The sequence below is a fragment of the Pinus tabuliformis genome, chromosome 7 (assembly GCF_031772625.1).
Source record: "Pinus tabuliformis cultivar Carrire ecotype Pingquan chromosome 7, CPIR1, whole genome shotgun sequence".
NCBI lineage: Eukaryota > Viridiplantae > Streptophyta > Pinopsida > Pinales > Pinaceae > Pinus > Pinus tabuliformis.
Window position 1 is genome coordinate 961335628 of NC_142293.1, and position 26514 is coordinate 961362141.

General features: G+C 38.2%; 1 pseudogene; it reads right to left on the minus strand.

Moving 5' to 3' along the window:
• Window positions 1-10524: 10524 nt before the first annotated feature.
• The window catches only part of LOC149250816 (nuclear transcription factor Y subunit A-2-like), a 30262-nt pseudogene continuing 14272 nt past the window's right edge, over window positions 10525-26514 (minus strand).

Consider the following 26514-nt stretch of genomic DNA (forward strand, 5'->3'; position numbering starts at 1 on the left):
GACTATATGGATATGAAAGGGATCCACCCTAACCTATGCACTCACCGTATTTTTTTTAAGGATGGCTGCAAACTAGTCAGACAGCCACAACGCCGCATGAACCCTACACTAAAGGAGGTGGTGAAAGAAGAACTACAAAAACTCCTGAGTGCTAATTTTATTTATCCAATATCTGATAGTCAGTGGGTGTCACCACTTGTCATCATTCCTAAAAATAATGGCAAGTGGAAAGTCTGTGTTGATTATAGAGAACTCAATAAGGCCACTCAGAAGGACCATTTTCCCTTACCATTTATAGATCAAGTCCTCTATACCCTCTTCGAAAAGAAATTTTTTTCATTTTTGGACTGATTTAGTGGCTACAATCAGATACAAATTTCCCCATAAGACCAGGATAAAATGACCTTTACTTGTCCTTGGGGAACCTACGCATACAGAGTACTTATTTTTGGGCTCTGTAATGCGACAACAACCTTTCAAAGGGCAATACTGGGAATTTTTTCTGACTTGTTGAATGACTGCTTGGAAATCTTCATGGATGATCTTACACCTTATGGAGATTCTTTTGAAATATCATTAGTAAATCTGGAAAAAGTGTTGAAACACTGTGTACAGACTAATGTTTCATTGAGCACTGATAAATGTCACATGATGATGACCGAAGGCATCATGCTTGGACACTACATTTCTGTTAACAGAATCAAGGTAGACCCTGCAAAAATAGAGGTAATTTTAAAAATTCCAACCCCCAAAACACAAAAAGGAGTACGTTGTTTCTTAGGGCATGCAGGGTATTACAGGAGATTTATAGAAAAAATTTCAAAGATTGCATCGCCATTATTTTCCTTTCTCATGAAGGATGTTGATTTCTTGTGGACAGGGAAGTGTGAACAGGCCTCCTTAAAGCTGAAATGTTGTGTATCAGCAGCTCCAGTCTTGCGAGGACCTAATTGGTAATTGCCATTTCACATAGCTATAGATGCATCAGATATTGTTTTAGGTGTTGTTTTGGGCCAACTGGAGGATAAGAAACCTTATGTTATTTACTACATAAGCAAAAATCTAACCCTCGCTCAGCTCAACTACACAGTGACCGAGAAGGAGTTCTTAGTAGTCATGCATGCCATCAATAAATTCCGACATTACATCACTGGGTATCAAGTATTTGTACACACTGACAATTCAACCATTTGTTTTTAATGAATAATCCAATTACCAATGGTAGGATTACACACTGGTTATTTCTGTTCAAGAATTTGATATCACTATTGTAGATAAGCCTGGAAAAGATAATGTAATAGCTGAATTTCTTTCTAGGCTAACTATTGATGATAGTTTCACTTCCACTGAAATTTTTTTCCCTGATGAATATCTTTTTTCTGTTTCTACTTACTCACCTTGGTATGCAGATATAGCCAATTATCTTGTTGCGGGGAAGTTTCCACAGTATTTTTCCTCCAAGGAGAAAAGAAAAATCATACAGCAAAGTGCTACATATACCTGAATAGATGGGAACCTCTATCACACTCGACCAGATTTCCAGATCAGATTTTGTGTTAGAGAAGAATAGGTCTTTGATATCCTTAAAGCCTATATCGAGGAACCTTGTGGAGGACACTTCGCAGACAAACGGATAAGATAAAAGGTCCTTTAAATAGTGTATTATTGGCCAACAATATTTTAAGATGCCAAGAAGTTTATGAAGGAATGTGATAGTTTTCAAAGGATGGGCCAACCACTGCAATCAGATGAGATGTCATTACAGCCCCAAATCTTCTTAGAACCTTTTGAGAAGTGGGCTCTAGATTTTGTGGGACCAGTTAATCCTTCATCTAGATAGAGATCCTACATCTTGTTCTGCACTAACTATGTCACAAAAGTGGTTGAAGAGAAGGCATTAACTAGAGTCACAGAGCATGTTGTCTTAAACTTTCTATTTGAAGACATCTTTGTTCAGTTTGGCATACCCAAGGAGATAGTCACAGACAGGGGGCCCCAGTTCACATCTCATAAGATCTAGGAGTTGGTCGAAAAATATAAAATCCATCACAGAATCACAACACCTTATCATCCATAAGAAAATGGTGAAGAAGAAAGCACTAATAAAGTCATTGGGGGGATCCTTACTAAGACTATGGCCATTCACCGAAGAAATTGGGCTGAAAAACTTCCAGAAGTGTTATGGGCATACATGACTACATGGAGGAATACCACTGGATTCTCCCCATATGAACTTGTGTATGGAAAGAACTCTTTATTCCCCATTGAATTTGAAATCAAGACACTAAGGACAGCATTACAGGTCAATTTGGATTTGTCTACAACACAAAGGCAAAGACTGAACCAGTTCAATGAATTGGAGGAGAAACGGTTGGTTGTTATCCAGCAAACAGGGATTATCCAGCAGCAGAGAGCTAAGTGGCATGATAGATTCATAAATAAGAAGAAGTTCCCGAAAGGAGATTGGGCTCTTTTATATGACTCAAGATTTAAAGACTTCAAGGGTAAGCTCTGCACCAGATGGCTAGGTCCCTATGAGGTAGATGTAGTCTTTGACATTGGAACTGTAAATTTGGTAACCATTGATAGTGCAAGGACACCATTGCTTGCAAATGGGCACCATCTTCAGTTATATCACAAACCTGCTTCAAGGGATTCATTCACTACAAGAAAAAATGGCATTGGTGAGGGGTGAAAAATGTCACCATAAGCTCATTGGTGACGGTTAAAAGAGCATTCGTCACCAAAAACTGAAGGTCACCAAAGGTGGGGTCACCAAAAGTATAGGTGTTGTAGTGACATACAAATTTCATCACCAATAATGATTTATAATGATGGATATTGATCACCACCATTCCATATGAGCAATAGTGATGGACCATAGCCACTGTAACCAAAAACTGAACATCACCGAAGGTGGCATCACCAAAAGTATAGGTTTTGTAGTGACATTCAAAGTTCGTCACCAATAATGATTTATAATGACAGATATCGACCGTCACCATTGCATATGAGCAATGGTGATGGACCATAGCCTCAGTCACCAAAAATTGAACGTCACCAAAGGTGGCGTCGCCAAAAGTATAGGTGTTATGGTGACATTCAAGGTCCATCACGAATATTGATTATAATGATGGATAGTGACCGCCACCATTTCATATGAACAACAATGATTTATTGTGATGAATCTTTAATGGCTATCACTATTGGTGCATATATATGGTGTCATTCGTTGACCGTCACCAAAAGCCACATTGCCAGAAGTATAGATGTTGTTGTGACATTCAAAGTCCATCACGAATAATGACAATAACGACGAACAACGACCGTCACCATTTGATATCAACAACAAAGATTTATGGTTATGGACCTTTGAGGGTCGTCACTATTGATGTGTATATATGGTGGCATTCGTTAACCGCCACCATTTCATATTTTTGGTGAGGGTCGAAAAATGTCACCAAAGCTCATTGGTGATGGTCAAAAGAGCCTCTGTCACCAAAAATTGATCGTCGCCATTCCATATGGATGTCAGGGCACGATGGAATCGAACCACCAACCTCCTGCTTGTAAAGAAAGTTCTCTTCCATTAAGCTAGCACCCTTTAAAGAATTATACTTTTAAAAATTAGACCTTGAAACTTCATAAATTTTCTACAATTTTAAATAAATTAAAGTCTCGGTAATATTTTACTAAACAAGCAAAGTAGCATCGAAATTGTAGGTCCCTACCTAATGGTTATTGAAGTTATGAAAAGTGTGTGGAGGGAAAAATAGTTATGTATAAGAGAATCAATATGTTCAGTTGAATACTCAATTAGAAGTGAAACTCTGATGACATTTATAACCTTTAAATGACCTATAACTAGCAAATGGACCAAATATTGCAAAGGAATTGTCATCAGTGGATAGCATATGGAAGAAGAGGAGGCAGGGACTTTGAACCCTCGTACATCTTGGCATGCCTTAGCACTTGGCACATATTAGCTTGTTTGACATGTCTTCGTACTATCTGGCACATGTTAGCATGCCCTAGTATTCCCTACCACACCTTGGCAGTCATGACCTCACAACTAGCATTACATTTTTCCATGACTTGGGAACCTTACAATCACTAGAACACCTTGGCACTCTCTAGTTGTCATGCTCTCTGTTATCCTCCACAATGTCCCACGCTGATGAGGAGATCGACGGAGGTAACCATAGACCAAGCTTTTAGTTTGGTAGCTAGCCCTACCAAACTAGAGAGGGCTCCCTCTATGAAATAACAGCCAAGAGATGACGAAATGTAAAGGATTTTAGGCTAGATAGCTAGGCTCAAGTGGGTTTTTTGAAAAATTAGGGACTTGGAACTTTGTCCACTAGTGTCTTGTTTGGCAAGGACTTTGTCAAGGAGGCAGGGACTTGGAACTCTATCTAGGATAAAACACCTAACATGCATGATAGAAGCTTCTTAGAATAGAGTACCTCCTACCTAGAAGAGTGTCCCCTACTCAAACTATAGAACCCTTCTCTACTATGCACTTTTCTTAAAGATAAATCTGTGCATAAAATAGTACTAAGAAAAACACCTAAATTAAGAAAAATGAGCATCTAAGTCAAACTATAAAATTATACTAATTATGGTTCTATATAATTTTGGGAAACACTAGACAATCATGTTTTCATACAACAACCATAAGATGCCTAAAATCGATGCGCTTCTTTCATCGTTTCTATACCCTCACAGCAAAACTAGAATTTGTGGCATGTACCCCAAGGCTATATGCATCTGCTAAAGGTGTAGATTGAAAGGATCTGCTGACATAAAGCACTATTGAAGGAGAAACACCTTCAAAACAACAGATAAAGTCTACTATGAATTCAACCCATTTGCACACAGATCAAGGCTGCTACTAGGTACACTTATCCACTGAATGGAAACTGCAATGTATTGTAGTGTTGCTGAAGAAAAAACACCTTTAGTGAAACACGGATAAAACTCTAACAGATATTGGCCTCGGTTGTAGATGATCTCATCAATATAGGTAACAACTTTGATAATTTAAAAACCAAAAGGTGAGATGCATAAATCATTTGAAATGACAGATTTGGGCATACTTTATTATTGTTTAGGAGTGTTAGTATAGAAAATGCAAGGTAGAATGATGTGTCTTTGAGGCCAAGTATGAGAACAAATACATAAAATATTAAATAGCATGGTATAAATCGATTGCAAGTTCTTTTGAAATGAGAATGGAATTCTCCTTGAGTGGGTTCTAATCTACTAGGTATAACTTTAAATAAGAAATTGATAGTTATTGGGTTGGAATTATCTCATAATTCATGAAAAGTCCCAAATTTTTTCACTAGAAAGAGGAACAAACATCTTTGCAATAGATTCAAGCTCCCTTTAGAGCTGTGGAGGAATTCAGAAATTTTGGAAGGGTCAGTAATGCTATAGGTCAATTTTATCTCCTTGGAGAAAATTTTCAGTTTCAAATATAGGAGAGTGGTTAAAATGCTGGTAGAAACTGATCTTCATGAAAATACTGATATTTCCTACAGATACTGAGATTTCCCAAGGAAAATGGATTTTAAACTAGAAGTTGGACTTCTAGACAGTGTAAAGTCCCATTTCTTTGGATTGGCTCTCATACAATTCTGTGGAAAGATTGGTGTCTATAGATTCTAATTTGGAGTCCAGTTTGAGGTCTGGACAAGGTAGAAGAGAAAGGGTAGCCAAATCTCAAGACTGTTGATTCAGATGTTGTTCTAACTTCCAGATTTGGAGGGTGATAAGTGCTAGTCTGAGGTGTGGGTCCTAAAGTGGTTGAAGGAACACATGATTTTCCTGTGAATTTTCAAGGTAGGTCCCCTTTTATCAATTCCTCATGCTATCAAACAGTACTAAAAGAATCCCCTTCCATTATTGGATTCATGTACAAACAATTTTGTACAATACTAAAAGAATCCCCTTCCATTATTAGGAATAATCTCACTATTCCACATTAGCACCCATCATGCCCACTCAACCATTTGAACAATGAAGGAAGAGTGTGTTTCCTCACCGTCCTTGTACCTCCAATGTGAAACAACTCCAAACTCAACTTGTTGATGCATTTATTTACTCTATATTTGTATTTCAAATGGAAAACCATCATCCCCAAAAACAACAGTATGAAAATATTGATACCTAAAGCGTTTGGACCATAACAAGTGTTAGGAGAGTAACCCAAAGAATCCCATTGGTTTATTCCTAACCTAGTATACAAATGATGAAACTTCAATAGAGCGAAATGATGAATATCCCAAATCAAAGAAAGCATAAAATATATATCCTTTGCATAGGAAAATGTAGTGCTAAATTAAAATTCCTATATTTGGGGAGTGGTAGCAATGCAAAAGATTTTCAAAGGGGATGTTGATGAATGATGTAAGTAGAAGCATCTGTTATCCAACATATCCAATGGAATTTAAAAAAATAACAATAACTTAATAAGAAATATTGAAAATTACGACACCGCCACCATGCAAAACATACCGATATGCCACCATGCAAAAGTTGTTGATATGATTGGTGATATACCATTTAAGTTGTACGTTCTCCTATAATACCTCAAAAATGTCATCCACATATTTGCAACAATTGATTTGAATGCCCTCTTTCACAAGATATTTCAGCATCTAATTTGCTACTTCAGAATGTATGATGATCATCAAGAAGGGTTTTGTTAAAAGAACCTCCCTCACCTATACTACCACTATATGATCTCCCTTGTCATAATTTATCGACCTACTTAAAGCTCAAGCCTTTCATCTCAGGAACAAAAGCAAGGACCAAAAGGAATGAAACCCCAACAATGGCGACGAATACTATAAATGTTTTGGATGTGCCCAACACATCAATGAGAGATGGGAATCTCTCTTAAACAATCAGATTAAATATCAAGCAAACTGTTGCAGCAATGGCTCCACACATACTTCTATATTTTGAAGGATAAATTTTGGAATTGATTGTCCATGGAATTGGTCCCATCCCAAGTGAGAAGAAAGCTATATATAAAACCAAGCCATGAACAACAGGTAAACCATAGGGAAGAATTGAGGGAGAGGGGGCAAGGTGGTTGAACCCTAGTCGCCTCTGCCCTTGGTTCGTGCCTTTCCTTTGTTTCATGACCAGTTCTTGGGACTTCCCAACTTGCTGTCAACATTGTTGCCTATTTTGGGGGTGATTATTGCACATAGGTTGTTCATTTCCATGCCTACATGAGGTAAGAGTCAGGCTTTATGTTTCTGCTGGTGTGTGTCGTTTGTGGTCTAGCTGGAGTGGCATGTCACCATGGGCTCCTTCTTCTTCTGGTGCAACATTTTTATGGTCATTGTGGGTTCCGTTGGGGCTTACACCCTATTTCTACTTCCCTGTTTCTAGGTTTGGCCTTTGGTTGGTGGTAGCTGCATTTTACGCTTGTGTCACTACATATTAGGGAGTTGAGGGAGCGGGGATGAGGTAGCTAACCCTAGATGACTTTACCTCTAGTTCGTGCCTTCCATTTTTTCTTAACCAAGTCTCTGGGGCTTATTTCTGACACTCTTCTTGGGTGCTCGTTCGCCATGGGCGCCTATTTGGTGCACCGTTTTTTTTTGTTTTTAATTGTGGTTGTAGCGGGTTCCGTTGGGGTTTAAGCCCCATTCCTTCTCTTGCCCTGTTTCTGGGTTTTTTGTTATGGGTTACCTAGGCAGCCTATGCCCAGGATGTATTCTAGATTTTGGTAGTTTTTTTCCATAGCTACGTGTATGCACTTGTGTCACAAGTCTTCTGCTTGACTTTTTTACCTTGATGGTGTTTTTGGCTCCCGTTCTTTCAAGTTTTATACTGGGGTTTTTCAACCCATTTTGTAAATGATTTGATGCTTGTTTTGTTTGGTCATAACAACAAAAAAATTGGCTGATAACCACAATTACTACATATTCTATCATCATCTACAACATGTAATTTTCAGATATCAATGAAAATTATGATTTTCCAGGGAAAAAAACAAGCCAACCATAGCTAATTGGACCCACATCACTGTACCAAGAGAAAAATGATGGGAATAGTATTTCTTGGATTTTGGCCTTTTTATTAATGAGGTCTAAGGGCATTAGTTCTGCCAGAGCCCCCAATACGGCACCTAGCCTTATTCTTTTTTCAACATGACATATGGGTTGGGTAAACCCAAGCGAAAATGGGAACTTGGTATGGAAGGCCTCGTACTCTGTTGAACTCAACACTAAACTGAGGCCCTATTGGCTATATAGTGCTGCTAAAATAATGAATTTTAAACCCTATATGATCATTAAAGCCCTAGCACTTGCAACAATACCCCTACTAAGAAGGCTTGAAATTTGAAATAGTTTAGGGAGATGGCAAGGTTTCATGCCATAAGGACAAAATATTTTGATCACAAGACTGATTATTTTCTTGATCATGATACCAAAACGAGATATATTTCAACAGACTCAGTCTCACGGAAGCTTGACACTGAAATTTGTGAAGAAGAAAAACAATGTGTTTACACTCAGGAAGTTAATTCTAATAATCTTGCTACTATCTATAATCTGTTGATGAGACATCGTTGGGATATGTTGGAGGAATTGTCATCTAAATTGATTCCATGTGTTGTCATTCAAGTATTGCTTGAAATCCAGGATAATTTTGGATTGGCATTGCAATTCTTCAGATGGTTAGAAAAACAATATATTTAACAAACTATACAAGTTCACTTAACTCTGATTCATATATTGATAAGGGAAAAGTTGTACAGTGATGCACAGACTGTAATGGATCATTTTGTTATTTCCCGCAAGGATCAAACCTCAATTTTGGGCATTTTTAGGGCATTAATTTCTACATATTCAGGCTATTCAGTACCTATAGTCCTTAACAAGCTGAACAAGACTTGTGCACAACGTCAAATGATGCCAGAAGTCGTTGACATATTACAAGTCTTTGCAAGTGACGTTCATTGTTGCAATATGCTTCTTAAAGCTTTAGATCATATGGAACAACTAAAATTAATGATGGAAATCTTTAAAGAATTGCAAGAAAGGGGATTTTGTTCTACTAATACTTGGAATTATGTTATTGAAACTTTTTGTTATAGGGGTAAGCTACCAAAAGCCCCCAAAATAATACAAGCCATCCATCAAATAGGTTGCGTTCCTGACTTTTGTACCTATGATTTACTTATTTATGGATACTGCAGGGAAAGTAGAGTGTCGAAGGCTCTTGATCTTGTGAATGATCTAATTTCAAGAGTATTTGTGCCTCAAATTAAAACTTACAATGCATTTATCAAAGGTCTTTGTGGGATAAGTAATTTGAAGGATGTCAGCTACCTCCTGCAACAAATTCATCATAGGATATTGAAACCAAGCTTTGAAATTTATACAGTTTTAATTGAAACTCATTTGCAAAAGGGAAGCCTTAGACATGTTACTGAGCTACACAATCAGATGGTAGAACATGATCTTCTCCTTGACATGGCTAGTTATAGTTCATTCATTACCATGCTTTCTAAGCTTGGAATGGTAGAGGAAGTGAATAATATTATATTTCAAATTTTAGACCAAGAATTGGTTCTTACATCAATGATTTTCTCTACAATTGTTGAGATCAACTGCCTCAAGGGAAATGTTGAACAACTAAATGGAATCCATGATGACATTATTAGGAAAGGTATAGTATTGAATGTTGCAACTTATAATACACTGATTGAAGGGTTGTATAAAGGAGGATAGCTGGAAGAAGCAAATGAATGGTTTAATGAAATGTAGGAAAGGGGTTTGACTACCAAAAAAAGTAGCTATGTCAAACTTATATATGGCCATTACACCAAATACTTAAGTCTTCACTGTACTGATCATGCCATGAGATAGTTTTTGAAAAAGAGAACTACTCTTATGTTGCATGTTTAGTTCTTTGATTACCATGCCCTCACTATGGTAATTGTGTATGCCACTGTAGTCTTAGAATATGTGCAGATAGAAACCCCTCCAAACATCATAGTGTTAATCATACTTTCCTGAATAAAATAATTTCTAATTTAAATCATGACATGATCAATTGTCTAACGATAACCAGCCAAGAATGGTTTGCCTCTTAGAAATACCAGATGGTGTAGGTCAATATATTGACCAAACACTGGAAAAATAAATCACAGTGCTACTGATAGTCAACATTGTATCAGAAACATGCTTAAGTGTGGCAGGTCTTCCATCTGGTTACTTCCATAATTAGACTGTCAAATGCACAAGGATCTGACCAAATCTGCTAATATATTTTTACATCAAGCATCATCATCCCAAAAGAAACCTGAAACTAGCTGCTTTCTGATATGATAACATTGGAAAACAAAAATCTACAAGCTTTATTTCAGCTTCCTCCCCTCCTAGTACCATAAGTTTCACTTTTCTTGAACTGAAGTAAATTTCTCCCATACTCTAGTGTTATAATTATATGAAACATGATACTAAAACAAATGAGAGCCCAACCAAACTGATGTCAAACTTTCATTGGATCACAACAGTTATCCGTTGCAACCCATTTAATGCTATATCCCATACCTTACCCACTCTATACTTCACCACTTCCATCTGAAAGAGAATTGCAACCCAATAAATGGAAATGTGAACTAGCATGGTGGTAAAGATACCCTCCATTCGCTTGAGTATAGTTGTAACCTGTTCCATCATGACATGATTCTGACATGCTTGTAACTTTTGATCCTGACAACCCTGAATTACTATGTACCTCTAAAGAATTCATATTTCCATTTTCAGACCACAAAGCTTCAATGCTAGATGAACTAATAGCCTATGCATGTTTTTCCGTCTATTAATTTCCCATCGTCAGCATTAACCTTTTTTGTCTCCAACGATTTTGTATTTACGAAGTGACCACCACATCCCCTTACTCTTCGCATTTCATGAAGATGATGAGATTCATGGAGATAAGGTTGAAGAGCAGACATCATAGTATGAGAAATAAAAAACATGCCAGTATATCAATAACCAAATATGTTGACATGCTTAATTCAGAAGATGAAATCAATACAATTTGGCTTACCCAAAAGAGGATGAGAGAAAGTGCATTTGAACCAGTGTCTTGAAGGAGCAGGGAGACTGACACCAGGGAGTGGCCCTTCCCCAAAAAATCTAGGAAATGATCCCAACCCGAGAGCATTTTGTACATATGATTATTAGAATGTGTGTGTGTGTGTGGTCCTAGGAGTGGTCCTGTGAGCAACTAGGAGTGAGAGGCCCTACAATTCTCTAATGCAACATTGTTTTGAATAAGCATGTTAAGTATTTGAGAAATAATCATAAACACAATTGTTCCTTACCTTCCTTACTTTGATGAGCTTATTTTCTAATTCTTCTTTGGCTCGAGATTGTCGACGTCGCAAAATTCCACAGTATTGTTTAGCATTGACATAGACTGGTTCATCTTCAATCACATGAGATAGTGAAATCAAATGAGTTAGCTCTCCAAATTCCTCATTTTCTTTATGGGCTCATATTACTCTAGGTACAAAATAGTCTTCATGACTCAAATTTGACACAACTAGAATTATCAAGTAAACTAGTCTTTCAACACCAATGTTTGGGCATTACAAAGGTGTCAATTATAATGTAAACTATTATGATGGATAAAGAAATCATGCATCCTATCAGGTATGGGAAGCATGGAAGATCATACAATGGGATGCCTCTACATATGACAGAGCAATGTAATCAGGTTCCACAAAAGTGACTCATTAATTGCCAGATAAGCAGTACAATTTCTTTAAGTTATAATATATTAGATATAGAGAATGCAGAACTCCCTCCAGACAATTGTATCTTTTCTACAGCCAAGCTTCAAGGCTATTAGTAATTTTAATATTCAAACTTCTTCTTATTCACAATCCTCAGAGTCATGGCCACATGAAAACCAAATGCACAATGTACATTAGAAAGCACATCATAAAGAATTGAACTAAACTAGTGGCTCATATGACAACTAGAATTGACTAGTTCACCTTCTTTCAGAAACATGACTGATGATGTTGGATTGGCAAAGATCAGAAGTTGAATGATCTACCAAGTATCTTATTAAAATCAAATGATATTCAATAAAACCTCATTAGTAGGTGTAAAACTTGTCATTTATTTCAAAAGGGTGTTCCCATATTTAGTGAGCTTAATGTATCCAACGCCTCCAACAAGCCTGTCAAAATGCACAAATCAGCATATCCTACTTATAAAACCTTCACACAGGACTACATTGTAATCTCATTAGAAAGAACAAAATTACAATGAATATACCATAAAATCTCATGCAAATGAACAATATTTCTAGTTTATTTGATCGACAAAAGCCTAACCTAGGAGATAATCAATGTTCTAAGAAATTATATTAGACAATTTGGAAGCCTATACGTAAATTTCACTGATCAACAACAACAGTCCTAGTAGATGTAATATGTTTGGTAATATCAAGAAACAACTGCAAGTCCCATGTAATTTCACTTCAGCCAGTGATTGGGAAAATAAATGGTAATGTGGATAAGGTTGAAGTTATGACCATCAAATGCGAGCAGGGAGAAGAAGCCCTAGTGAATCAATGTACAAAACACACACACACACACACACATGTGAACAATGTTTTCCATGACAATCTAGTTTGGAGAGAGTTATGCATAATCTATATGTAATATATTATAACAGAAAGAAACCATACTGCTTATCTAGCAATTAATGAGTCAGTTTTGTGGAACCTGAAAACATTGCTTTGTCATATGCAGAGGCTTCCCATTATATGATCTGCCATGCTGCCCATACTTGATAGGATGCATGATTTCTTTATCCATCATAACAGTTTACATTATAATTGACACCTTTGTAATGCCCATACATTGGTGTTTAAAGACTAGTTTACCTAATGATTCTAGTTGTGTCAAATTTGAGTCATCAAGACTATTTTGTACCTAGAGTACTAGAAGCCCACAAAGAAAATGAGGAATAAGCAGTACAGTTTCTTTCATTTATAGAAAAATCTTAAACAAGAAAGCTGATATGTGGTGACTCATAGTCTTACAACTTTTTCTACTTTTCTTGTTAAAACATAAAGAGGAAACTCAGAAGTATAGAAAGAGATTCCAAAGAAACCAAACTTCAAACCTTCTTAGCCCCAAGGAGGTCTAGTCTACGCACAAGGAGGCACCCAAAAACATACACCTACATTTCGATAGTGTGAGGAGAATACTCTGTTCATTTTGGCTTGGTTTGAATTATTAATGTCAGCCAGAAATGGTACAATTGTTGGGAAGCCTTAGGGACCTCACTTACGGTTGGGTAGGTAATGGAATAAATAGATTGTCAAAAATATTTTTATTCCTAGATGAAGTAAATCTTGGATGCATAGAATGTAGTATGTACATGCCCTTCAATCAAGGGTTGGCCTAAAACTTGTAGAGTCTTTAGGTCCTTGGACCAAGGATTTGGCGTTAGATTTATGGAGTGACAATACAACGAAGCTGACTCACAAACTTATCATATACAACAACATCATTTCATTGAGTGTTCTTGGCATCAACAATCATTACATAAATAAGAATTACAGTAAAAGAAATATTTTCATATCAACACCTTTAGTGTTAGGTTTTTGGAGTGACAATACAACAACAACATTGTTTGGTTGACTAACTTGGCATCAACAATCATTACATGAAACATAATTATAGTAAAATAAATATTGTCATAATAACACCTTATACCTAGCAAGGTGACACCTTGTAAGTATGCAGGAAGTGCAATTGGAGGCCACAGAGACAGTTTACAAATTTTATGTTTGCATACAAAGGAAGACAACCATGAGTACATTAAATAATTTATTGTCATCTTGTTTTCTTTGTGCACAGCAGAAACTAACAGATATGACTAGAATTCAACACTAAGATCATACCAACCCAAACCTCTACTCGGAAACTCCCAAGGAGAAGGTTATGGTAACTCTAATTTATCGGCTACTCAATGAATTGAGGTGGAATAGTTAAGATATCTAAAGATAATATGGCTTGCAGTTCAATATCCCTCATTCTAACCTCTAGCCATGCTTAAATCAGGTTGTTAACCCAATAAGTACCAGGATACATAATGGCCCCTTAACAGAATTATACCATACTTCCTATGGGCTCAGAATCTGAGGCTCTCATAAATCCTCACATGTCCTTTTTTCATGGCTGCATTATGCAATGTTGCTTCTCTACCATACATTTCTCTCTCACAGATATATCATTCTGTATGGATAAATTACAAACTTTGAATAATACAACATATGTCTCTCCTCTCTCTACAAGTGTTCTTCATATGTGCAAGTGCAAGTTTGATATGGCAATGATGCCAAGCTACAAAGTTAGCATCTAGAGACTAGGAGGTCAAAGCCCTAACTAAGAATTGAGATAAAAACAAGGACCCCTAGTCACTAAGAATAGTTTCACACTAATGAAGTTGTCCTTGAAGAAGCACATAATGTAAGTCCAGTACACACCACCAACATGATCTACCAAAACTACACTGGCAGATACTGAGTAATTTTGAGTTACAAGCATTTATGAAGTGATTTAAGCATTCAACTCATATTTATTTTCTTTATGGCTGCATTATCCAGTGGCACTGGTCTACCTTACCTCTCTTTCTCATCGAGGTATCATTGTGTATTGATAATTAAACATTGAATACTATATCCTATGTCCCTCCTCTCATTACAAGTGTTCTACATATGTGCATGTGCAACTTTAAAATGGTATTGATTCTAAGCTACAAAATCAACATCTGTCACATAGCAATAGAGGAAGTATATGAATGTTGAAAAGTAAGTGCGAGGGACTAGAAGCTTTGGTGACAAGTAAAAGAATTATATCAAAGAAAATCAAGAAATAGTAATATTATGGAAAATTTTATAATAGCTTCATGACTAAGATCAAGGATCACCAAAATCTGCACTACATGTTGAAGGGAGATATGCACCTCTCGTAAAAATATTGGGCATTTCAAGACAACCTGACTTCCCATGCCATTAAGAAAGGAAGAGGGTTTATCTTTTAATAGGAAACTTTGTGCACCAGGTTTTTAGATATTCTTCTACTGAGGCTCCTCCCCACATACCATTTTTTTTTGTCATATATATGTAAAATAGGAAAGCCTTGATGGTTAATTTATTGTATCAATTCCACAAAAAAAATTTCAAACAGATATATCTCTATCAAAACTTCAAATATGTAACTCACATAAATGAAAATTCAAATTTGTGACACCTCGGTTGATGTAATTCAATTTAATTAAGCTGAAAGTGGATTAGAATGACCATTGAAGGATTTTCTGGTTGTTTTTTTTGTCATATATATGTAAAGTAGGAACTTGATTTTACTGGAAAGTCATCCTCTTCATATGGAACCATAGAGAGGGTAATGATGCTTGCTTCCACTCAATGAACAGTTACAGTGCTTGCATTCTGGGGATAGTGTTGTAGTGTGGTGCAGATGGTTTCCACTTGATTTTGAAATGACACAGCGTAATGTCATTATGAAGTTCATTTCAATATGGGTTGGGCTTCCCGATCTATATAAATACCCGCTCGTTTGAAGCCACCCGCCATTTTTATAGTGTGTGGGATCTAGAATTATATCCCTGGATGGTTGATTTGAAACTCCTCCGTCCTTGCCTTCATTTGCTAAGGAAAACCACTAGTTTCACAATTTCATCCTTACTTACTTATTCGTGCTTTTAGGTTTAGTTTGAACCGGGCCTATTAGTTTAAATAAGAGAGTATCGGGGGCCTAGTTTCATTCTTCAACCCATACGTGGTTTCCTAAGGTCAACCCATACATAACAAGGTGCGAACAAAGTGAGATGGTTGCACAAGGATATCCCCGGGATATCTTCTTTTTCCCCCGTGATATGGTTGCGATGTGAACCCCGTATGGTATGCTCATTCTCACCATGTTTTAATAAGCCTGCCTGATATTAGAATGTGTGCTCTCAGTTCAAACAAGCCTGTTTGAATCAGAGGTATTGGAGGGTTTACCTATTTACCCTGTAAGGAGTAAGTTAGGTAGCGGGGTACCGGTGTGAAGCCCGCCCCAATCCCCCGAAGGGCAAGGGGTTGAACGAAGCATGAGTGAAATCGGGCGCACGATGATGATTCATTAGTTGCTCCCATTCGGATAATTAGAATCTATGAAGTTCTGGGGGTAATGCCAATCCCTTTCGAGAGTGAAGTGTTGCGGTGACCCCGCCTTATCCACTGAATTATAAATCTTCTTTGGGGAAATGTGGCTTGGAAGTGATGTGATCGGGGTGAACACACGAGGATTAAAACAGGCTATTCATAGCTTTCTTTTAGAAGGATTCTGGAAGCTTTTTCTTGGAGTCGTGGAGAGTGAACATGAGAGATTAGACAAAAAAATACAGAAATTACCGATTAAGGAAGGGTAGAAACTCTACTACAACTGAAGCTGGTATCACTTTCCATCGGTGCAAAAAATGGGGATGATGATCAGATACTATTTACCGAATCAGGGACTTATTCATAGTTTTTTTTGACGATGAAGGAAGAGGAAAATACCATAGCCTTTTTACCTGTTCACAGGGTTGAAGAAACCATTTTCAAACAAGATATTGAGTACACATTATTGCTTATAACCCATTAATATAGGGACCATGCTAGAGAGAATAAACGTAACTAGATGTTTCGCGAATGCATTTAATATGAATTTCGATAGCTTACTCAGTTCGACCACGGAATTTTTCTCTGATGTCTCATTAGGGTTTCCAGTGCCCTTTTCTCCTGTAGATTTTTTCTCCGAGCTCAGCGTTTCTAGTGCTCTTTTATACGACAGATTTTTTATCCATTTTCTTGCTAGGTTTTCCAGTACTCTTTTCTACAGTGAATATTTTCTATCGGGTCTTATTACTATTTTCAGTTCTCTTTTCTGTCGCGGATTTCTCCTTTTCATTTTCCTTCTCTTGTTATTCGAGCTCTTCGGAGTGCTTCTGCATGCCCTTCTCCAAGCCATTGAAGTGGTCTTAGAGATATTTCCACTGGACATTGAAGTTTACCAGGCCTAAAGAATGGAATTGCAGATCCAGGAATGCCTCGTGGAGCTGCTCCTTCTTGGATGGCACCTCATCCATGGTTGCGGAGATTGAACTCGCTACTAAGTTTTTAGTTTCATTTGATAAACTAGCGCCCATTTTCACTTTCATACTAAGTTTTTAGTTTCATTTGATAAACTAGCTCCCATTTTGACTTTCATACAAGTTTTTTGTTTCATTTGATAAACCAGCGCTAAGTTTTTACAATTTTTTTGTTTCATTTGATAAACTAGCACTAAGTTTTTAGTTTCATTTGATAAAGTAGCACCCATTTTCAGTTTCGCGCTAAGTTTTTAGTTTCATCTGATAAACTAGTGCCCATTTTCACTTTCATACTAAGTTTTTTAGTTTCATCATAAGCTAGTGCTCTCATGCGTGTTTTTGGTTGGGTTTGAAAGATCAGCCTACCAATAATCTAATTTTAAGATTATCATTTTTATGTAATGGTTTTGCTGTTAAAGTTTATGGAGGTAGATGTATTGTATTTTTGGAAAATTTGAATGTTATTTTGTTATTAAAATTTACGGAGATAGATATATAGTATTTTTGGAATTTGAATGTTATTAGAAGGAAATAAGTTCTTTGTATTGAAAACATTCAAGTGTAAGAAGGAAACATGTGCTCTTAATTTGTTTGTATTGAAAATATTTAAGTGTTCTTGCATATTAGGTGGGTGCAAACAAAAGAGAGTTTATAGTAAAGATTTAATAATTAAAAACATGTGTTAGTTTATTAAAAGTTATATGACAAATTTGGAAGGAGTAGGGTAAGTACCCTTCTTTAGATTAAATATATTCAAATTGTTGTGATCTTGAGAAAATGGAGTCCTCTCCAAGTCACTCACATAGTTTAGGTTGTCATAAGAAAAGTAGATGTTTTGCCTTAAGATGTAAACATTTCATTTTAAGCAGTGTGATAATGTGGTTTCAATGAGGCATTAAAAGATTGAACGAGCATCCAAGTTTTGGATGCTAGTGTTATGTTCTACTTGAGGCATGATTGCACGTCCAAAAAGACTCTAACAAGGGTTGAAGAGGTGGAGTAGTTAGAGGGGTTGGGGAGTTGTGGTCTCACTTAGAGGTGTAGACAAACACGTTATACACCATGAGAAGTTGTGAAGCTAACTTAAGACATTGGGAAGGCAACTTGGTAGTAGTACTAAGTGACCTTGATTGAAGTTGATACCCTCTCCTTGCACTACCACTTTGCAAGGTGAAGAAGAAATGTGAAATATATGTGCAACCCACTAAATAAGTTGGCAAGGTTGTTGCAACATATATAGGTGTTTTTTTCATGTTGCAAAAGGGGGTGTTGGAACTTGGAAGGTGACCATTCAAGTAGATTTATCATGGAGTGTTAAGGAGGTGCAAGGATTTGATAAGGAGAGAATTACACAAATCTAAAAAAATAGGTCATATTGGGTTAGGCTATTACTGTTTTTGGACATCCAAAGTTGAAGGTGAATTTTATGAAGGTGTAGTCTAAGCACTTGGGTGTGGGTCACATATTACAAGTATCTTGAACTTTTGGTGTGTGGTAGTGGTGTTAGTGCATTATGTTTGATGAGCACTAGCTAGAATGTGTTCCATGAAGGCAAAAATCCCATAAGTTTGAGATGGCTTGACCATTTTGCATTGTAAGGTGTCTTATGCCCTAGTTTTGAGGAGACAATTAGAACCATATTAGAGTGTGATGGGTTGTACCATGGACTTAGGTCCACTTGCATGGGTTGAGGTGTAAAGGTACCCCATGAGTTGAGAAAAATGTTTCCAATTCTTATCTATATAGAGTGTTTATGATATAAGATTAATGATTTTTTTGTTTGGGAATGGAAGAGGAAGTTAAGAAAGAAGAGGCATTGAAGTTTGTTGTAAATTAATCCAAAGAAAGGAAAAATGTCTCCTTTGAGTAGGATTATTCAAGTTGCCTCTTCAATAGGACTAAATTTTAGTTGGAGCTAGGGAGTTGGCCTCTCAAAAGCATTGATTGGGTACTCTAGAATTCCAAGACCTAACATATCTAGAATGGTCAATTAGATAGATTTGTCTTGGGAAAAGGTTGCAAAGGCTAAGGTGCAAATCTCCCCTTTTTAATGTAGGTTTTAAACCTTCCTTTTGAGAATGTTAAAGGCAAGGTCATGGTCTTGAAATGAGGTCCTTGGTTTTACCAAAACCAAATGCCAATTCTTAATCCATGGTGTGATTCTTTCTATTTGAGTTTGGCCTTGAATGTTGAGATCTATCTTTGGGTCCAGTTATCACTATGTTGTTTCACTTATGCGTTGAGAAGGTATTAAGGGCTATATAGGATAAGACAATTATTTTCCAATACCCTTCCCTTGAAACCGTGTAAATAGATGATGTGCACCATTTTTTTATCGTAATATTTCAACCACAAGCTCTTCCTATGAGGATACCCTTGAAGGGGGGATTTGTAAAGGAAGTGGAATCATGTTGAGTCAAGGGAGGGGTATAGATTGTAGGTGTCTCTAGAGATATTGACAAAGGTGAAGGGGAATGGAGTTTACCTCCTATTGCAATGCCTTCTATTCCACCATTTGAGGTACTAAAGGGAACTGACTTTAAGTTGCATATGTGAAAGCTCATGAAGATCTTAAAAATGAGAAGGTAGATGTGATTTAGCATAGGATTGATTCTTCAATGGTTGACTTTTTGGGTGAGATTTCCGACTAAATGGAATAAATTGAAGCCCTACCACTTATAGATTAAGTAGATTATGAGAAAATGTTTCCTAAGATTCAAAGAGTCTCTCCATATTTTGTCCATGAGATCCAAGGAAACTATGTTCAAGTGTCGATAACTTGTAGTAAGATATCATCTTTGATTCAGGGCACCTATACTTCTTCAACTAGTGGTAATTAATATGTGCAAACTAATTAGCTAACATATGTGTTAACTGATCAGATCATGGACACACAGATCAAGAAAAATCACTAGTAGAAGATCTAATTGTATCGGGTTGTCAAAGTTGGCCAACTCCTACACCAAGGCAAGTGGCTCACTAGGGACTAAGTTCAACAGAAGTTTTCCTATCTCATGGAGGCACTCAATGCAATGGGGACCATTTCTTCCTAAGGGGGGAGGAATGATCCAGGTGGATATTGGTGGCCACCCACCTATTCCACTTGGACCCCCACCATTGTTTCTTTTATTTTTTTAGTTTCCTTAATTGTAGAACAAGTTACCATTTTTAGTAGTTTTTTGTGTCCTGAACTTCTAGAGCCATTTTGAGGCCCTAAATGATGTTTTTTTGGAAAATGGGAAAACATGAATCTTCAACTAGCATGAGGGAGTGACATGGCATGCTAGGCAGCACTAAGTCATGCTAGAGTGCCAGGGTGACATGTGGCCAAGATGTGTTAGGTGCCAAGGTGTGCCAACATGTGCTAGGAAGTGTTGGGGAGTGTTAGGGAAACAAAAGGGAGCACTAAGTGAATTAATGCATGGAAATGAATGAATAAGAGTTTGTGACAAGAAGTGTCAATGAGCTCCAGGTGTTCTAAGGAGGGAATGACAAGGTATGCTGGGTAGTGATAAGGCATGCTAAATTCCAAAGCAACATGTCAAGATGTGTCAGGTACTATGGTGTGCCAATGCATATCAATGAGTATTATGGAGTGCCAGGGAAACACAAGGGAGTGCTAGTTTCAAATGCATGGAAATGAATGAATAAGAGTGTGTGACAGGGAATGCCAGTGAGTTATAGGTGTGCTAAGGAGTGTTACAGGGAAAAGTGTCTATGCAGAACTGCTAATCCCACTAAGGCTGGTAGCTACCTTAGAAACAAACAAAGTAAAACTACTTTTGTTTTCCTTTATGAAAGATAGATGAAAGAAGAATAAAGGAGACCAAACTCTGTCTTGCGCTTGGTTCCTTGCCCGATTCCTCTCTCTTCTGATAGTCCTTTGCTACTTGCTTTCTTGTATACCCAGCTTCACAGAGTACCTGCAGAATCAAAGTAGCATAACACTATACGAGAACATGGATCTATTATCATAAACAATCTAGGATCAAATGTAAATTGACCATACAAATGCATAAAACATAAATCACACAAAAGTATGTAGGAAAACTTGAATAACTTTATTGATAATCAAGAAAGAGACAAGAGAGTTACAACCAGTTGTTCTGACCTGGCATCATCCTCTCAACAAGTAAGCCCTTCTTCACCTCATGAAAAGCTTAGATCACCCAACACTATGATGTTACCTCAAGAAACCAACAACAATTCCTTACAAGATGCAAAATTCCAGCCTCTGGATCTCTGGGATGAGGGATCCATATATAGATGTCTGTAAGGGAGATGAGTCAGCTTATGATTTGATTAGTGTCTTCCCTCTGATAGTTCTTGCTTCCACTTTGAGATTGATGATATCTTACTCATCCCTGGTCAAATTCAGAGAGGCAAGTGTCATAGGAGAAGTTTCTGGAATATTCCATGCTTCTCCACCTCGCGGATTAACACTGCCATTTGTCCCTTCTCGCCCATCGCACCCCATAGAAGGGATTTTTGAAATGAAACGCACCCACTGTGTGTATTTAGGTGAGATGCAACGCACTTTGCCTATGGAGCAGGTGAAATGATCCAGTTTTGACCAGTTCTGAGTAGTTTTTCATGGAGAACTTCTGGGAGAAGCTGTAATCAGTTGACCTTGTTCCTTTAGGGGTTGGAACAACACTTTTAGGGACTTAGGAGCCCTTGGTTTATGGACATTTTATGCTTGGGGTTGCAGTGCCCAAAAATGTCTATAACAGTTGCCCACTAAAGCATGAGGTCGTTAATATTTTTTATGTCGGGTGAAATGCTTTATCATGAGGATCCGAAGTTCTTTCAATCTGGAAGGAGACCTGTAATAAGATACAATACAATACATTATCTTCATAATATTTTCATGATCTAGTTGAGGCGGGCATTCCCATGCTCAGCTTTATAAATTCATTTTCATGTAGATAGGACAGACAATCGTCTGAGTGTAGACTGATGATTTAGGTAGAGCCATCATCCCTTAGATTGGATGATTATCTGTGCAGAAATGATGTACATTTGATGTCTTTATTTCCTGAATATATATCGCAGCCTGGATGGATGAAACTAGATCCGGGGTCTTCAATCTCGTTTGATCTTCACTCAAAGTACAAGTCGATCCATGTGAGAGATGTTTTGGAGTCGAACATGGAAAGACATCGCATGATTACCAGCCAATGATGTAAGCTGTTAACAGGCGTGAGAGGAATCACCGATAATGATAATGATCCTCAAGTTATTGTAGTACAATTCACGTGGTGTGAATAAGGGACTTGGCGTCGAACACCACGCAAAATCTTTCGGTCGGAGGCCATTGATGTAAACCTGTCGCCGGAAGTGAGAAACTTGCCATTGAGGCATGCAAGCTTCAAAGTACTGAAATGGGTGTTCCTAGATCGACTTCTTGGATAATGAGCTGATGTCGACAAGAAGCAATCTATCATAGGACGGCATTAATGAATCCCACATCAATGACACAGAACGGAGCAAATGATTTTAATGGAGGTGAAAACGGTTTGGTGATATAAGGTTCAGGGTGGTGGTCATGAAAGAATGGAGCGTAAATGTATTGCAGCGGGTGAGACACAGGTGAATTCTCTGAGTGACTTCTCTTGAACATATCGGCGACACTGACATGATGGATTAGTAGCATTAACCCCAAATGTGGATGGTGTGATCTGACCATGGTGATGTGACCGGTGAATGAAACAACCCAACCCGACTTGGATGCGGAGTGAAAGTGTCATGTTCAAGAGTGACTTGCTACCAACAAAGTTTCTTCAAGTTTTCTTCCCAATTTTTCCCCAGTCATCGCTGACCAGTACCTCTTTATTTTTGTCATGCTTGAGGAGGATAACATATGCTTGTTCTATAATTTGCCCTTCGGGCAAACCCATCGCTATGTTTTAACGAGCCTAGTGATAGTGAAACTCGTTCTTGTCAGTTATGGACAAGTTTGTCGCTATTAGGTTTTAACGAGTTTAACGACAAAGATACCTTGGTCCTTTTCAATTTTAGAGAGTCTGAAGAGGGACGTAAGGAAACTCCAAAGTCCTTTTTCGTCATCTAATCCCTTAAGTCCGAAAAAGTATAAAACAATACAGAAGGGATGAATTTTCGATACTTTTAACAAGCCGAACAAAACAAGCACTCGATCTTTTTGTGTAATAATCCTTCCGGTCCAAAAAGATTAAAATCTAGAGGAGGGATAGCACTTCCGGTCACTTTAACGAGCTGGAGAGGCCAATGGCTCGGCAATATTTTCGTATTTTACGAGTCAGTTGAAAAGAGCTTAAAGGAGACTCGTCTTTGAGGAACGAGTGATAAATTTGGGTAGCAGCTGATTCCAGGTAAGGTTTGGAATTTCCCAGTCGTGGTAGTGTTACAAGGATGGCTAATAGGATCACTCTTCGCAGTTGTTCCTCAAAAGGGGTAAACAATCAAATGGAGGTGAATGATCGGCCAATATAGGGTGGAGGTGATGATGAGAACACGACCAAGGCTTTAAAGGCTGAAGTACTACATTCACGATGGTTATTTACCGGAAATTGGTTCATTTTTTATTGAGCTTAAACGCTGGGGGAAACATTTGCTCATTACTTATGTTTATTTTTTAACGAGCATGAAGTCCACGTTAAAACTACTTGATTAATCCAGTCGCATAATAAGGATGTCTCATATATAAAAACGACAATTTTTCAAAGTTTTGCCCCACATCCTTTCTTTATGCAAGTTAGGAAACGACCAATCCTACGAGTTTAAAGGGTTAGAGGACCTACAAATTTTAAAAAATAAATGGTCGCTCTTTGCTTGCATGCCAAAAGGTTTGCATGCCCCCAGGTATAGAGACATAGAGTTTCAAGGTTACCCCGCAATTTCGCGGACAAAACATTTGTTTTGCCAAAAAAGGCCTACCTCTTTCAGGTTACCAAAGATTGTTCTATTTGTACCACAAACAAAACATTTCTTCGATGATGTCTATCAAAATAGACAAAGGCAAGTGGTGCAGACGCCACCACTCACATAACTTTGACGAGGGAATCTTATTCCAGTCTAACCCCCTTTTCCAATTGCAGACGGGAGTGTCAGACTAGTCATATATCCTTCGCGGAAACCTATGCTATACCTGAAGTCTTCCTGCCAAAGCAGACCAGGGTGCATGCCCTCTGGGTTTCAGTCATGTCCCCCGAATCACTCGCGATCATCAGGTGGATGGACTGGGGATTGATGAGACATTCCTTGCGTGAAAAGACCATTCAGGGATGGTATATGACTATTTGCTATGTGTGAACCGGGTAATGAAAGCTGGTCTACGAGCTTGACCACTCTTCCTTCGTGCGGAAAACACATTACTCTAAAGAGTGAGGAGACAATAGCTCCCATGCAATAAATATAGTCTCGTCCAAGGAGTAGATTATAATCCAGGGGTCCTTGGACTACCATTACGTTCATTTGAACGGTTTTCCCTCTCAATGTTATGGACACATTGGGAAGGATCCCTAACAGTCGACTGGTTCCTTTGTCGAAGCCTGTTAGATTTCTCATCTCAGGCAAAAGCGATGGTGAACCAAGTGCTTTCCAAGCAGTCGAGGAAAGGATACTCACAAAAGCCCCTTCATCTATGATGGTACCAACCATAACCATTCTATATACTTGAGCAATGATTCGGAATGGTACACTAAGCGATAAACAGGGTCTGCCTAGCTGATTCCAGTCGAAGGAAACAAGTAGGTTGCTTGGAGGTGGGACTGAATAGATGGCCGGGTACGAATCTGACGAACTTCCTTCCTGCGGTAAAGGAATGGGTAAATTGCCCCCATGTTCATCGGAGTCTGTGTTTACGAAAATAATTTGGACGGTGTCATCCTTGTTCTCTTCGGTGACTGTATCATCTGAAGATACAACCTCTGAAGGCAAGACCGGGTCATACAACCTCTGAAGGCAAGACCGGGTCAACTGCCACCTCGAACTTTTGACTTTTGTCTGGTATGGGTTCAGATGGTTTATCTTCAATGATAGATGCTTCGGTCGACCACCTGGGCGGGTCAGCCGGATTTTCAACTAGTGACGGACTTGGCGAGAGTTTCTTATATCCAGGAGGAAGTCGTAACGGTGAAACCGGACGATCATCCAAAACTCTTTTAGCCTCGTCTAAGAAGGGACAATAGTGGACGGCATGATCGCCTTCACATAGTTTACAAGGAAATTTGCACTTTCCTTTTTGTCCGGGGGCTTCACTTTCACTAGTCGATGGTGTGTTTTCAACATGATCATCAGAGGTTGACGACACCGGGTTGTGCAAACGAGGAGACTAGTCCCTTAAGATCCGAGGGATGCAAGGACAATCTCTATGATAGTGGTCTCCTTTGCAAATGACACATGGCGATTTAGGCCTGGTCGATGCAGTGTGTGGATTTTCGCTAGACGACGCATGGTTGCCCCTTTTCGCCTTTGGCTCCTTCTTCTTCTTCTCTTTCTTCTTCTTTTCCTTCTTCTTCTCAGGTACTTGATTTTTGGATTTACCAACCTCATCAAGTGAAGAGGAAGGAGGAGAGGAATAATTGGATGAAGTAGAGGGTTGGGGGGTAACTCTGGAATTGTCTAGTTGCTGACTCGATTGTTCAGGAATTGCGGTGTTCTGAACGACGCAGGTTGATAAAAGCCATACGGGCAAGCCGATTGTCAATCCTAGAAGCGATAATGTGGCCATATGGGGTGCACCAACATCTCCCCAAGAGGAGAAGGGACTAGGATTTCCTCCAAGGGGAACTCCTTGGTTGGTGGACTCCATTTTCTCAACCCAAGACCAACGTAGGAAAGGTGATGATTATTCTGTTTAAAATAAATTTCAGATGCTTTGACACAACTTTTTTTTTCAATTTTAAGGAGTCGAGAAAAAACAAAAGATGACTCTAGTTGCCTTCGATTTTTAATGAGCCTGAAGTGACAAGTGCTCAGATGGACCTTTTCCGTTAAGGAGTCTAAAAAGGAACGAAAGGGACTGCTCTGGAAATCTGGGCAGAGGGATTACCAAACCAATCGCAAAACTGCAGAATAATTTTTACGGTACGGCAGTCAATCTTCCCTAATGCTGTGTTCAGTGCATTGTGATCAATAGGGCGGCAGACACGGCTTCCTATGGATAAAGGATAAAGCCTATTGTGGTCTCCCAAAATATACTCAATGGTACGTGGGAGCACAAGTCTGTACTGGCACTTATCATCTCAAAGTGGAGGAATCACCCAACCAACAGTGAGAACAACAGTTACCAGGTTTTACGACGCCGGAATACGTCTCTAGCCTAGACTTC